This window comes from Dasypus novemcinctus, chromosome 17 (genome assembly GCF_030445035.2).
Source record: "Dasypus novemcinctus isolate mDasNov1 chromosome 17, mDasNov1.1.hap2, whole genome shotgun sequence".
NCBI lineage: Eukaryota > Metazoa > Chordata > Mammalia > Cingulata > Dasypodidae > Dasypus > Dasypus novemcinctus.
Genome location: NC_080689.1, coordinates 9,099,281 through 9,114,224, shown reverse-complemented (window position 1 = coordinate 9,114,224; position 14,944 = coordinate 9,099,281). Strand labels below are relative to the sequence as shown.

The 14,944-nt window shown below is 39.3% G+C and overlaps 1 pseudogene; it reads left to right on the top strand.

Annotated features, from left to right (window-relative positions):
• Nucleotides 1–1,549: 1,549 nt before the first annotated feature.
• LOC101428759 (centromere protein N-like) lies at nt 1,550–12,608 on the top strand (annotated as a pseudogene).
• The last annotated feature ends 2,336 nt before the right edge of the window (nt 12,609–14,944 follow it).

Below are 14,944 nucleotides of genomic sequence, written 5' to 3'. Positions count from 1 at the left end.
TTTTTCCCATGACGAGGCTCTTGCAGCACAGAGGCAGTACCATTCAAAGATTTAGATTAAATTATAGCAGCGCAGATCGCTCTTCTTTCTCTTCTTCCTCTCCTGAATATAAACGCACTACGCTATTCCTTTGGCTGGCATTTGCTCCTTTGACTTTCCCCCCACGTTCAGGAGATGGTGTGTGCTCCAAACACTTAACATTATCAACTTTAAGGGCTGCAATTGATTGAATATTTTGACAAATATACCTCTCTAATTCCTGAAGCCATATGGACGTGCAGGATGCCATATGGAATAAAGTACTCTGCCTCGTGAAATGATCCAAAAGCATTTTTTTTTTATTAGCGGTTATTTTCTTGAACTGAAAACTGATTAGATTTTGAATATTCTACCACCGGGCATAGTAATCTAGCCAACTAACTATACATTTCTAGGCGCATCTTTAGTGCTGCAAGCATATTGTTGAAAGTAGAAGTCCTTTGATTGGGGCCACCTCATTTTTTAAAACTTAAGTGAAAATGCTGCTTCCATATTTTTGCTCGTAGAAGGAAGCCTTCTGTAGAAAGCAACACAAAACCTTCAATCAGCTATTTTATACAATAAGGAAAATTGTATTATCTTACATGACAAGAAATCCCTAGGTATCAGAGTTTAAAATATCTGCTATGTCAGAGACTTAACCATGTCACGGAGAAATTACAATCTTTTCATTTTTCCAGTCTGTTCTCCCTGGCCTGCCAGCTCGATTCCCTGGCTGGCTCCCCTCATGGTCACAAGATGGCTGCAGGAACTCTGGATATGAATCCACACGTGACAGCGTCCAGTAGAAACAGGTAAATCATCTGTTCCTGAAGGTCTCTTTTACATGAAGAAAAACTTCTTCAGAAATGATTCAGCAGATACTCCCTCACAGCTCACTGGCTGACTCCTATCACACGCACATTTCCAAAATAAGCATGTAGAGGGGACAGAGGATTTTCACCACTAGTGTGGTGAAGCATGTGGCTGTAGAGAGAAAGACAGAGACCCAAATCAAATGGGTGTTCTGTTAGAAAGGAAGAAACAGGCAGGAGCTGGCTGGGGACTCCCGTACTCGGCGAGAGTAGCTACCTTATTCTAATACGTTTTTTTATTTAGGAAATTGACTACACAATATCACCTCCACGAAAGCTGCTGGGTAAATTATTTTACATGGAATAAATAAAGGGAAAGACTCCCAAAAGACTATCAGAAAAATATTTACTTGAATTCCGAGGCAATCCAGCCCCAGATATTTGTTGAAATTATCTGTCCAAGATTACAGTATCTATTTCTTTGGGAATAGTTTACTGGAAAAAAAAAAAAAGGAAATGTAAGATGGGTTTCCTCCTTCATTGTGAAATGGCTGCACGAGTGTTGGGGGTTGAATCGTGTCCCCACAACAAAGGCCGTGTTCCAATCTTAAGCCCTGTTGCTGAGGGCGCTGTGAACCCACTTGTAAATAAGACCTTTGAAGATGCTTTTACTGGTTAAGATGTGACCATCCTGAACGAGGTAGCCTTAATCCAACATGCCTGGAGTCCTAATCAGCAAAGGAAGGTGGACCCAGGCCAGAGGTCAGTAGAAGTCAAAGGAGCAGACACAAGGATGCAGAGATCACTATGTAACTGGACTCTGGAATGCTGCAAACTCTGCCTACAGCTTGCTGTTGGACTTCAGCCTCCGCACCTTAAGACAAAATAAATTCCTGTTATTTAGGCAAGCAAGTGTGTGGTATTTGTTATAGCAGCCTTGGTACGCTAAGACTGAGTGTTTTCAAATTGCTAATCTATAATTTTTTTTTATTTATGAAATGGGAAGCTTTTAAAAAATCTTTTATAAAGTATTAATAAAGATTTTTTGGAAGTAAGAATAAGGCCACCCATGAGGCACTCAGAACGAGAGCTTCTTTTCCTGAAGCAGGAGCAGGGCATTCCACGGGGTTCAAGACACGGCTGCCCTGGTTTGCTTTGGGCCTCTGGGTTCAGCAAGGTGGCCTCTTGAGCAGAATCCTGATTTTTTTTAAAAAAGGAAATTTTTGTGAAAAGTTTGAACTAGACTGTCTCACTGAGGAACAATGAAAGGTCTGCAGTTTGCATTCCCTTTTACCTGGGCAAGCTCTTTCTCCCGCTCACTTATGCAATCAGAGGCTCCGAGATCTTACCCACAAGGAGGGGGTAGATGGGGGCTATCTCTCAGTGACTTCTAAGTTTGCATTCAGCTCTCAGATTTTGGGATTCCTAGGAATACTCAGATGAATTAAAATAAATTGAACTTGCAGAAAGGACAAATGAAAGCAAACCATGGTTGCCCCATCAAGGCTCAAAGATAATCACTCATAGTAATATTTAGACTATAGCTCCATGATGATAGAGGAAGAGAAATGGACTTTTAGGCAAACTACTCTTCCTGACTGAGAGATCCACATTGTGGATTCCTCAGGTCTTTCTTTCTTCAAACATTAAAAAGTTGTGTGTGTGTTTTTTAACATACAAAGCCTGACTTTCTTAGCTGCCAAGTATTCTCTGGTAAGACGTCTGGATTTTAGAGGTAAATGCACAACAAATGAGAAGGCGTTAGAGTTTAAGTGCCATTTTATTTTTTGCTTTCCCTAAGACTCCATTAAACTTAAAACTACAAAACCTAATGTAACAAAGAGAAGATTTTTGTATCAGTGTGTGGGTGTGGGAAAAGGAGACCCGGATGTTTACATCCTATTTATGTGTCATTTGCTTTCTTTTTTCTTCTCTTTCACTATTCACTTTGATTCATCTTTATCTTACGTTTTGAAATTCTTTTATCCCGTTAGCACCTTTTCTTTCAGAAATCTGTAAATGAGCATAATTAAGGGACATAATTTTTGAGCACCAGCTTCTGAAATATTCATTATTAACCTGCTGGCTACATTTGTCCCTTTTTATATTTATATAATTAATTAAGCCTCTCTCTTCTAATACATACATTTTTAAATAATTTATTAATACTATTCAGCTTTCAACTTGTCTATTTCTCCTTTCTGCATTTAAAGAAAATGCTTTCAGTTACTCAGAAACTCTCTCACCTTCTAATTTTCAAGTAGAATCGAAGCACTTGAGGACAGTGAGTGCTGGACCATTTTTCTGGTTTGCTAGAAAAGGAAATAGTGCATTGAGAAGAACTTGAGGAAGGAAGTTGTACTAAATGTAAATGGTTCATGGTAGAAATATAGAAGATGCAGAGTCTAGATGTTAGTTCCAGGGAGAAGATTGTGGGGGGAGATTAGTGCCCAGATCTAAATAATCTGTGATGACTGCTTTTAAAACTGACGTTTCAACGCTAATTTTCACTGATAGGACCCCTTCACCAGATTTTCACAAACAAGTTGTAAAATGTCCAGGTTCTAATGTTCTATATTAGAAGAAATTGGGTCAGGACTAGTAACAAAGCTGCATCTGGCTCAGAAGAAGAGCCAGCATCATTCAATGAGCTGCAACAGTTTAGTCTCTGGATAGGCAGTACCTGTAAAGCGTCTTAAACTGTCTAATGTTACCAAGGAAGAACAAAGATTGCATTATAATCGTCTTTAGTAACAAATCAGTTGCCTTTGATACTTTTGGCCAACTAAAATAAATATTTATAAAGGGAGAGAGAAGGTAGAGAACTGGGAAATGCAAATTCTTCAAACATTCCCAGGCCTTGAGTCTTCCTTAAATCACTAAATTACTATGGAAAATACATTTCATGCTTGCTTACTCTACAAAAGCCATTAACTGGATCACTAAGAAAAATAAAGATTAGAAATGGTCATGGCAATGCCAAAACCTGCAGCTGATTTTCCTAATACATGAAAGTAGTGGTTTCCACATACATAAAAGTAGGTGAAATTTTACACTGATTTGCTGATTCTAAGGAATTATGCTACTAGAATCGGGTCCAAGAATAGTTATCAGAAATCAATCGAAAGGAATTCTCTAGAGGTTAGCTAGACACCTTGTTTAAAATTTCAGAGAAATATGCCATGCTGAGAAAGCAGATTTGACACTGTGTTTCTGTTATGCCTCAAAAACGCTTCTACTTTTTAAAAAAAATTGGTTCCTCTCTACAAGTACCTGGATGGGGCTTATACTCTTTCTTCCTTATTCCATCCATCCATTTAACAAATATTTGCTGAGCTCATTCCAACTGCCAAACACATATGTTCTAGTGGGAAGACAAACGAGCAAAATAAATAAATAAATAAATAATACCAAATATTGAAAAGTGATAAAAAAAAAAAAAACAAAGTGGACTGATATGTTATAAAGTGTATATGCTTATTTGTTTTACCAGTGCTAAAACGGCTCCACATGTGTGGCTGACCCTTGGACAAGGTGACAGAAGAGATGACATTTGAGCCAAATCTTGAATGATGACAATGTAAGCCCATGGAAGATCAGGGCAAAGTGTTTTCCAACAAAAAGGAACAGCTGGTGCAAAGGCCCTGAGACTTAGGGTGGGTGGTGGTGGTGGGCGGGGGGGCAGTTTTGGTGCATTCAGGGACAATAAGAAGACCAATGTGGCATGAGGAGTATAGTTGGGAGAAGTGTTGCAAGAGAGAAAGAGAAAGAGTCAATCAGGATCCAGGGCACATGGAACCTGAACATTGTGCAGAAGAGTTTAGGTATAGCTCCAAGTGTAATGGTGAGCTGTAAGACTTACTAGGCAGCAGATGCTTGAACTGAGGTATATTTTTCAATCTTTTTTTTTTTTTTATTATAGAGGAGGGAAAAAAAAGAAAGTCAGTTACAAAACTATTACTTTTTTTTTTCTGCAGTGAGTTAAGTCACCAAGGTCCCAATTTATTTATTTATTTATTTTTTTTTTTAAGTTCTCTGTTCTCTGTGTCCATTTGCTGCATGTTCTTCTTTTTGTCTGCTTCTGTTGTCAGCGGCATGGGAGTCTGTGTTTCTTTTTGTTGCGTCATCTTGCTGTGTCAGCTCTCCGTGTGTGCGGCACCATTCTTGGGCAGGCTACACTTTCTTCCGTGCTGGGCGGCTCTCCCTACGGGGCGCACTCCTTGGGCGTGGGGCTCCCCTACGCGGGGGACACCCCTGCGTGGCACGGCACTCCCTGCGTGCATCAGCACTGCACGTGGGCCAGCTCCACATGGGTCAAGGAGGCCTGGGGTTTGAACTGCGGACCTCCCATGTGGTAGATGGATGCCCTAACCACTGGGCCAAGTCCACTTTCCAATTACTTATTATTGAGGCAAGGAATAACAGTGGCTTGGACATGGGTAGTAAGAATGGGGTGAGCCATACCAAGAATCTGAGAAAGCCTACACTGCCAGCAAGAGAGTCCCATCCATTGACCATATGGGCCTGAAGCCCCCTCTCAATTAGAGGTGGAGTGGGCATCACCATTCCAGAATCCTCAGGACTGGGGAATGAACAATGGACTAGAGTGGACTTAACCGGTATTCTACCAAAGACTTATGAGGTTCTGGTGAAGAGGAGGGAAAAGAAACGTGATTGAAATGGATCATAGAGAGAATGTGAAGTAAGAAGATGGAGATGACAACCATAGACAACTTTTGTGAATTTATCTATTTTTAACATGGAAATAGAGCAGAGATATGAGGTTGCATCTGGGACAGGAAATATAGATTTGAGGGAGAGTCATTGTTTTTATCCTTTGAGACCAGACATCCTGGTAGATACATTTGCTAATGGGAGATGTTAACAATGCATCAAATTAGAAAATCTTTCCTGCTTCTTTCCTCTGAAAGGAAGAAAGTAAAACTGTAAGTCATAAAGGGAAAAGGTTCTGCAGTGGGTACCAAGGAAGACTCTGGCATCTCATTACAGAATCAATCCCCTAGCTTTGGCTGCGTTAGCCTTCAGTGCTGTCTTTGAAAATGATGGAAAGAACAGCAAACTGATGGTTCTTGAGCAAAAGAAGGGATTTTGAGGCCAAGCTTATAGGAGCTCAGAACCACAAACAAAGTATGTGTAAACTCCAAGACAATTTTTTAACAAAGCAAAATTTTCTTATTTAGTTCATTCATTCATTCAATATATGTTGAGTACCTAACATGTGCCTTTAACTCTGCTAAGTACTGAAAATGAAATAATAAATGCAACATACGTGCTTCCTACTCTTTTTAAATACATTTCATTCAACTGATGATGTGTGGACCGTGTCTTACTGTGTGTACACTCACACATAAATATACACACATACATACATACATGTGGCATTATTTTAGATGAAAATTCTTTATCAACCTATGTGTCCTAAAATTTTATGTGAAAAATGTAGATTTGCTCTAAATGTTTAGATTTAAGACTAATGATCATAAGCACTCAATCCCACATGCCTCTTGGAATTATTAGAGTATCCCAAGAAGGTTGAAGACTGGCAAAGTCTTGGTTCTTAATTGAATATTGGACCTCAGTGAAAAAATTTCCAGAGGAAAATACATGTCATCTGGACCATAAGGCCCTTCCTCCAAAAATCATTAATGGCCGAGGTAGGAAAGAGCTAAGCTCTCCATTCCTCCACACTCCTTCATTCACATTCAGACAAGATGTGCCGTCTCGGTTCCCAGTATTGAAGAGAAGACAAGTGTTAATCAACCTGTCACAGGGAGGAACACAGAATGCATAGGATGTCCATGAGATCAAGAGCAAATCTGCATCCCCATGAGCAGAAGGGGTGAAGAACTTTAAATGCCAGGAGATAGACTTTGGAATCTGTCATATGCACAAGGACTGAAGTGGCCTGGGCAGGGGTTTCTTTAGGCAGGTGAGGAACTTTGGGAACTCTAGATCACTCTAGGAGTCTCAGGGTCCTTGGCATATCTATTGCAGATTCTATAAAATTTGCTGGTGTTACTTTATTTTATGTAAACTCTCTGATAAAAAAAAAATCATTGTTGTCTAAGCACCTATACGTAAACACATACATGATGATGACACAATTAGTCAGAAAACCCGTGCTGCTACCACCAAGGAAAACATTTAATAGTGAAGCACAGGAAGAACCCATGGAGAAATGATTTGTAAGTTTTTCTCCAAGAACCAACTTCCAAACTGGACGTTTTGTTCTTTACTGAAAATCAAGTTTTTCCATGGTCTTCAGATGATCTTCTATGTAGAAAGAGAAAGAAACATTTTCATACAATATTTTGAAGTGGCAATTAGCATGTTCTTCAGTTAGTTGTAAAAGAGAGCTGCACTGACATAGTTTCCAGAATTACACAGATGTGTGCTGGGGCTAACAGGAACAGTGGTATTAAAGCAGTAGAAATAACTGGGCAATTAAAGACTCTGGTCTCAAAGTCTGAATAAACTTTGTTGATAACATAACAATTTTAATATAAAACCATGGGCCTGAAGAAAAGAGGACATAAAACACAATGGAATACCACACGCAATCATTAGTGTAGATCCAAGATGATTCAGCAAGAAAGATACAAAAATAGGGGGTAGGAGAAAGGCAGTTCCTTTAGCTATTGCTCTCTATGGCTTCTCCCAAGCTTTAGTGGAGAATGATGATAAGTCAACACTAAAGTCTCACACTACATTTCTTCTGTATAATATTTGTGATTTTTAGTTATTCTTATATTTATTCATAAATGTTTATGTATATGAAATATATGTATAGTCACATTTTTTCACATAGACTGTTAATAAGTAGAAATTTGTACTTGTTGCATCATCTTATTGCATCATCTTATTGCATCATCTTGTTGTGTCATCTTGTTGCATCAGCTTGCAACAAGATGCTGTCTTACTTGTCTTTAGGAGGCACTGGGAACCTCCACTCCCTGCTTTGTTGTATCTCTCATTATGTTTTTTCTTCTTGTATCTTTTGTTGCATCAGCTTACCACACCTGCCCATTGTGCCAGCTCACTGCTTTCTTAAGGAGGCACCAGGAACCAAACCAGGGACTTCCCGTGTGGTAAGCAGGAGCTCAATCACTTGAGCCACATCCACTTCCCTCAAATATGAATTTTAAAAAATAAGATGCTATCTAAAATCAATGCTATTTTATTTCATAAAATATTTTCCTTATCTGGTAATGAAGTTTAATTCCTTCTTAGATATGTTTCTTATGGAAAGGCATTCATTGTATGCCTAATTAGGGAATTCCTTAAACCTTCATCTACTGAAAGCTTATAATTTAAAATACATTAAATTAATACAATCTAATTTTTTAAGTTGACCTTCTCATTTACTCTGACTTCCACAATCTTTACATTATAGAATGATGGCTTTGAATAATCTTATTCATTTCTTTTCAATCCATTGATGGTTATTGCAAAATATGATGAAATTCATAAAAACACTATATTAAACCTTGCATCTAAAATGAGGAAGAAATACTAAAAAAAATTTTTCTGATTTAAAAGATATAAGAGGGAAACGGACTTTGGCCCAGTGGTTAGGGCGTCCGTCTACCATATGGGAGGTCCGCGGTTCAAGCCCCGGGCCTCCTTGACCCGTGTGGAGCTGGCCATGCGCAGCGCTGATGCGCGCAAGGAGTGCCGTGCCACGCAAGGGTGTCCCCCGCGTGGGGGAGCCCCACGCGCAAGGAGTGCGCCCGTGAGGAAAGCCGCCCAGCGTGAAAAGAAAGAGCAGCCTGCCCAGGAATGGCGCCGCCCACACTTCCCGTGCCGCTGACGACAACAGAAGCGGACAAAGAAACAAGATGCAGCAAATAGACACCAAGAACAGACAACCGGGGGAGGGGGGGGGGAATTAAATAAATAAATAAATCTTTAAAAAAATAAAAAAAATAAAATAAAAGATATAAGAAGCATTTTCTATATGTATAAGAAGAAAGGAGGTAATCAAAATCAAAGCTTATTCTGAGCTGCCTGGTAGCCAAAGCAAAAGGAATTATATAAAAAGCTGTCTGAAGGTTTTGTCTGATAATGTGAAATTAATATCATTTGAGAGAGTTCCATTCAATCAGTACTTAGACATGGGCTTCAGAGATGCATGTTGAGTTATACCTTTAATAGCATTTTTTTTAAAGAAAATGCACAAATATTTTTATTTAACAGTTTTCTCTCTTTTCTCATTCTATTAATCATTCTTTGCTATGGGTTTTAAGGAACACATAGCTACTCAAGTTTACTTAAGAAAAGGATGAGGTGGTGGCCAATTTAAAGTTAATCTCACTGATATCTAAAGACATAAAACAAATATGTCTAGACCTCCCAGGGTCTGGAAATTCAAACTGGTAACCAAAATTGACATGCTCATATAGAGTTTCTCCTCTCTGTGTCTCTCTTTGGCATGACTTCTTCATTTCATTCTGTACACCTGTCCAGGCTTCTTTCTCTCCTTGGCCAGTGCTCTTGGGTTAATTATCTTATGCATGATTAAAGATACCTACCTCAACGGGGGCCCCAAAACACCTTTCAACTGAAGTGTCTCTATGTTCCTTAATTCAAATTTCTGAGAGTCAACGGTTGTATCTGCTTTTATTCAGTCATCCATTCATAGTCCAATCTGCTATGGCTGGAAACAGGGGTTGGAGGTCAAAAGGAAATAGGATGATACTTCTAGGATCTATGGGGAGGACAGGGAATGAAGCATATCTAATAAGAACTCTCAAAAAAATCTGAGGGAAAGGTAAGACAGAGGGCATTTTTAGGGAGTTGGATTAATATCATCCTGTTAGGGAGTAGTTACCCTCCAAACACAGATTTTTGAAGCAGGAATTGATTTAGGGGTGTAGGGTGTTTAAACCTCCAGACGCTCAACCCAGGCATGTCAGGAGTCAGCAGAGGGCCTGCTCCTTGCTGTGACTGGACCCTGATCTCAAAGCCAACCTTCGCGGAAACCAGCCAGTGTCCATGTTGGTCACCTGCAGAAGCTCTGCCTGCACTTCAGCCTTCTGTCTGCTCTACCACCTCCGATATTTTATTGCAGTGACGGCAGTCGTTGAGAGCAGAAGCACTGGAGCATGGCCACCATTAAACTGAAGAAGGTAACTGGAAAACTTAAATTTCCAAAGAACCTTCATTTATGGTCTACTTTATGCTGGGCTTTATGTTAAGATCTGGGACCCCCAAGACAAACCAAATATGATTAAGTAACTAAGAGTAACTTAAAAGACACCCAGGCGATAAAAATAATATAATGTGGTAAGTGTTGTAAAAGATATATGGACCGAGTGCCATGAGAAGAAAGGGAAGGGTGATGCAAGGCATACATAACAAAAGACACCACTTCCATGCTGCAGTGTTGGTGGCAAAGAACTCCAGGAATAATGCCTGCATAGGGATTGAGGATGAAGTATTCATCAGAGAGGGTTTCAGTGTTTTCTACTTGTTTTACAATGAGAGAGCTATTGATTTTGTAGTGCGTTTAGCTCTGAATTAATACTCCAAAATTTGTATTCAGTTTAAGATTCTGAAATATCGTGATTTAAATATTCTTGTAGGGGTTATAAAAACACAATGCCTTTAAGAAGATTTTAATTTGCCAAGTATTTTCTTTTTCTTTTAGTATTAGCTCTTTTAAGGAAGAATAAGTTAATTTACCTAATTTCATGTATGTGGTAATTGGCATAGAGAGAACTTTGACTTAGACATGTGTGAATATATACTTGTTTATAGTTACAATGTTATTTATGGGATGGTTGTTTAAATGCACCTGAGTTAAGTTTAAAAATATGAACCATTTCTATGCTTCCTTAAAAAATGAAACAATAATTTTTCAAAAAACACATACGATACAAATAGTCCTCAAGGACTAAGATGAGGGTGGGAAACCTGTGGAAGAACTTGTGTCATTGATTTAAAGGCAGGGGCTACCGGAGGTTCTGAGGGGAGGGAGAGGGAAGAATAGGTGTAACATGAGGGCATTTTTGGACATTGGAATTGACCTGCATGATGTTGCAGTGATAAATACAGGACATTATATATTTTATTAAAACTTGCAGGGCAAAGTGTAAACTATAATGTAAACTATAGTCCATGGTTAGTAGCAATGCTTCAATATGTGTGCATCAAATGTAACAAATGTACCACACTAAAGAAAAAGGTTGTTAATGTGGGAAAGTGTGGGAGGGGAAGAGGTGGGGCATATGGGAATCCCCTATATTTTTTATGTAACATTTATGTAATCTAAAACTTCTTTAAAAGTATATATACATAATAATAATAATTAAAAAAAAGAAGAAGAAGAGGAAGGGGACTGACCCCAGGCTGCTTCAACCGGGGTTCTACGGGATGGGGCTCCCAGCCTTCCGTTCTACACCCCTGTCGTTATTTAGACAGCCCCAGTCTTCAACAAATGCTCTACTAGCATGGCTTTTTAATGGAGAGTGTTGATTATCTTGGATTTTTGTTGTTACACACTGACTAGATGTACAATAAGCGACAGACGGCCGAACTTGTGTGAGACCCAAATGTCCTCCTATAAAATGAATAGACTAAGCCAGTATACTCTACCATGTTTCTTTATTCATTTTTTGTGATGCCCATCATCAGATTAATAAACCCCTTGGGTGGAAACTGCCACTGGCGGCCTGGAAGGCGCCTGGCGTGGGAAGAGCTGCTGAGGCATGCGACGGCTGGGTGGGGGGCTGAGCCGCAGAGAAGGGGGCAGCTGCTGCCGAGTTTATCAAGAGGACCATCTTTAAAATCCCCATGATGGAAATGACAGCAAGCCTAAAAGCACGGGCTTTTTCGTCTAACAACCAACTGCAGGCCATAAACTTCGGCAAAGAAAGCAGCCTCTTGTTCAGGACCTGACTGGGCGTGGTGAGGGGAGCTAGCAACTGTCAGTGATGCCGAGACGTCACTCAGGCTCATCGGCGCCAGGAAATGTGGGGTGCTTTTCAGATGAGTAAAGGACCAGGTGAGGATATTGACTTTTTGATATGGAACAATGTAAAAGTTCATTTATCAAAATTCTTCAGAGAGCATTGCAAAATGTGAAGGTCCGCTTCAGAGATGCTGAGGAGAACGCAGCATGGAATCAAATTGCCTGGGGAACCCAGTGTACCAAACCGGACCAGTACAAAGCAACTTCCGTGGTGTATTATCCCCAGGATGCCTTCACTTCTTTCTCCAGGGCAAAGAGCAAAATGCTCCTGCTGGACCAGGGATGGGCCTGGCAAACACCGTCAGATGGTGAAAACGGACCTCAGAAGCTGACATCTGGACTCCCTTAAGACTATTGTTTTTATTTAGTATAATCAAGCCTTTGAAACTCACAACTCTGTTACACCTCTCTGGGAAAGAAGATTTGGGCTAGATATAAATATGGATTCAAGGGTCATTCATGAAAACAAAATAGAAGAAAGAGTCCAAAGTGACACAAGAAACTTTTGGAAACCATCCTCAGCCAAGACTAGAATTTGCACAATGTAAGCTTGAAATGAAGTTCAAAAGGGACTTAAATGGGGGCATCTTGGCTAAAAAGGAAGTACTCCTTAGGTGCCTAATAAAGTTCTCCAGTGGGCATTGAAATCCTCAGCTCCAGCCGGTATTGCAGATATACCACTTTCTCTGTTGCTCACTTGCATACCCAACGAGGGACTGAATTACTTGAAAATTAGAGATAAATACGATTTATGTAGTTTTGTACGCCCAGCGGCTCCCTGACTATATTGCACATGCGTTTAAAGTAATGGCTAGCCGGGTGGCTTCCGTCTATAAACTTGCCTTTTGGAAATTAGTCCTTGGTATTGAAAATTTAGAACTGCTAATGTAATTGCTGGGACTGGTTCTTTCCTCGTCCAGGGTGTGCCCTCTCCCCGTCCCAATAGCCTGCAGATGTGGGCCTTTGAAATGCAGAGGTGTATAAATGGCTCCAGACTCGACCATGTGATGCCGGAAGGCTCTGAAATCCTGTATTTGGCACAGTGACTGAGGCTGTAGGGCATCATCCCTCGTGTCTTTTTCCCCGTCCTCTCTCCTCCATCTGGGGTGCTCTGCTTCCAATCGCTGGGTTCAGGGATTTTTTCTGAAAACTTGGATCACAGAAAAAGGCCCCAAGAAACCATACCCAACTCATAACTTTCTGGGAGAAGGATAAAATTTGTCCATTCAGAGGATAGGGTTGGGTCCATTAAATTATTGCAGGAGGTCACACATGAGATGATTCAGCTATAGAGAACAATGCTTTCACTGTACACATACTTTCCATTATCTGTTTTATCCCATATATGGCATTCAAACTGACCAATATTCTACTGATTTGTGAATAAAGATATGTAAACACTACTTTTTAAAAAAGTGCTTCCCTTTAAAGTAAATTTATTTATTATAACTTTTAAGAAAGTTCTGCTGGATTGCTCTATAATGTGGATTATAAGACAGCAAAGAAACTATTTTTAAAAACTGGGACATATGTATCTGGAAATTATTGATAATATTCTAATTCTTTTCTTTCTTTTTGAATGTGTGTACATTCTTTCATCAAAATTATGCGCTATATGGAGAAAAAAGATATCAAAAGCAAAGCTTATGTTTTGTGTATGCACTTTAGGAAAAAGTTAGGAAAAGGGTGCCCAAAGTAATACCTTGGCACTTTAACATTAGTGATTGCCAAAGGATAAGTCCCCCAGAAAGATTTCAAAACTTGTCTTTTCACGGGTGTTCATCTTATGAAAAAATGTAATTAAAATAAAATCGACCAAGGTTTATGGAGAATCATGAATTTAAAAATGAAATTAAGCCTGTTCTATACACTTGAGTTTCTAAAACACGTATTTTTAAAAATTTGAGATGGTGAAATTAACAGTATTTTTAAATATCTTACAAACTTTGATTATGTCATTGCATATTATCTAATAAATAAAACACACAGGGTGCAGTGTAGCTTTGCATAGTCTATGTAAATCCATATTTTAAATCATATTCTTGGTCAATTATTTGTTTACATTTACACAAGTCTTTTGTCGAATCTCTTTTTTGAATGTCACAATGTGACTGAAGAAGAGCTTATGCTGGACACAGGCTATAGTGCTCTTCCAATGACTTTGAGTCACATGGGCTTGCCTTAGAGTTGCATCTTAAGTCAGTGGCTTTGGAGAATCATTTTAGGGCACGTGCCCATTTTGTGCTGGTTAATCTACTTGCAACTATAGAGCACAGCTTCTAAATCTGCTTAGCTAGGCACACATAAAGTTCACTACAGAATGGTAATTGTGTGGGCAAAGCTGCCCTGTCCACGGCTCCGTATGGACAAACGCCTTCTCCCACAGTTTTCTGTGGGTGCCACTGGACTCTAGAGAGACTGATACTTAAGTGAAATGCAGTAAGTGCTGCCTTGCTGTTATTAAAATACGGAATTGAATCAGCTTTCTTAAAAGATGTAAGTGGCCACTGTCCCCTAAATTACCCCCATCTGCCCCTCCCCCATGTGCTCATATCTCCACAAGACACAGGGATGCAAGAGTCGATGCCTGCAGCCCTGTGGCTGGTGTCGATGGGTCTCTGGGTTAAAGCCAGTTTTAAAATATATCCCTAGACCTTTTCCATTCAGACTGGATGAGAGCATGGGTGGCGATTTAAATTAAATTTTAGTAAACCTCGAGTTCTTTATCTGTTTAAATAAAAATAAATAGTAATTAATTGGAATATTTTCTCCCTGAAGCACATTTTATTTTTTTTAACAATCATTTAAATTTTTTATTGGATGGGCTAAAAGTTATAATACTTATTTAAAAATTCTAATTTAATTATTGGTAAGTCTGTGAATATATTCTAATATTTATGGTCTGTTTGCATTTCATCTTTTTTTTAATTCATTTTTTTAAATATTACATTCAAAAAATATGAGGTCCCCATATACCCCCCAACCCCCTCACCCCACTATTCCCCCCATAGCAACATTCTCCTCCATCATCATGACACACTCATTGAAACATCTGACTTAATAGTATCTAAGGTTCTTTTGAGATTAAAAAAAAAAAATTCTGTGGTTTTATAATCTA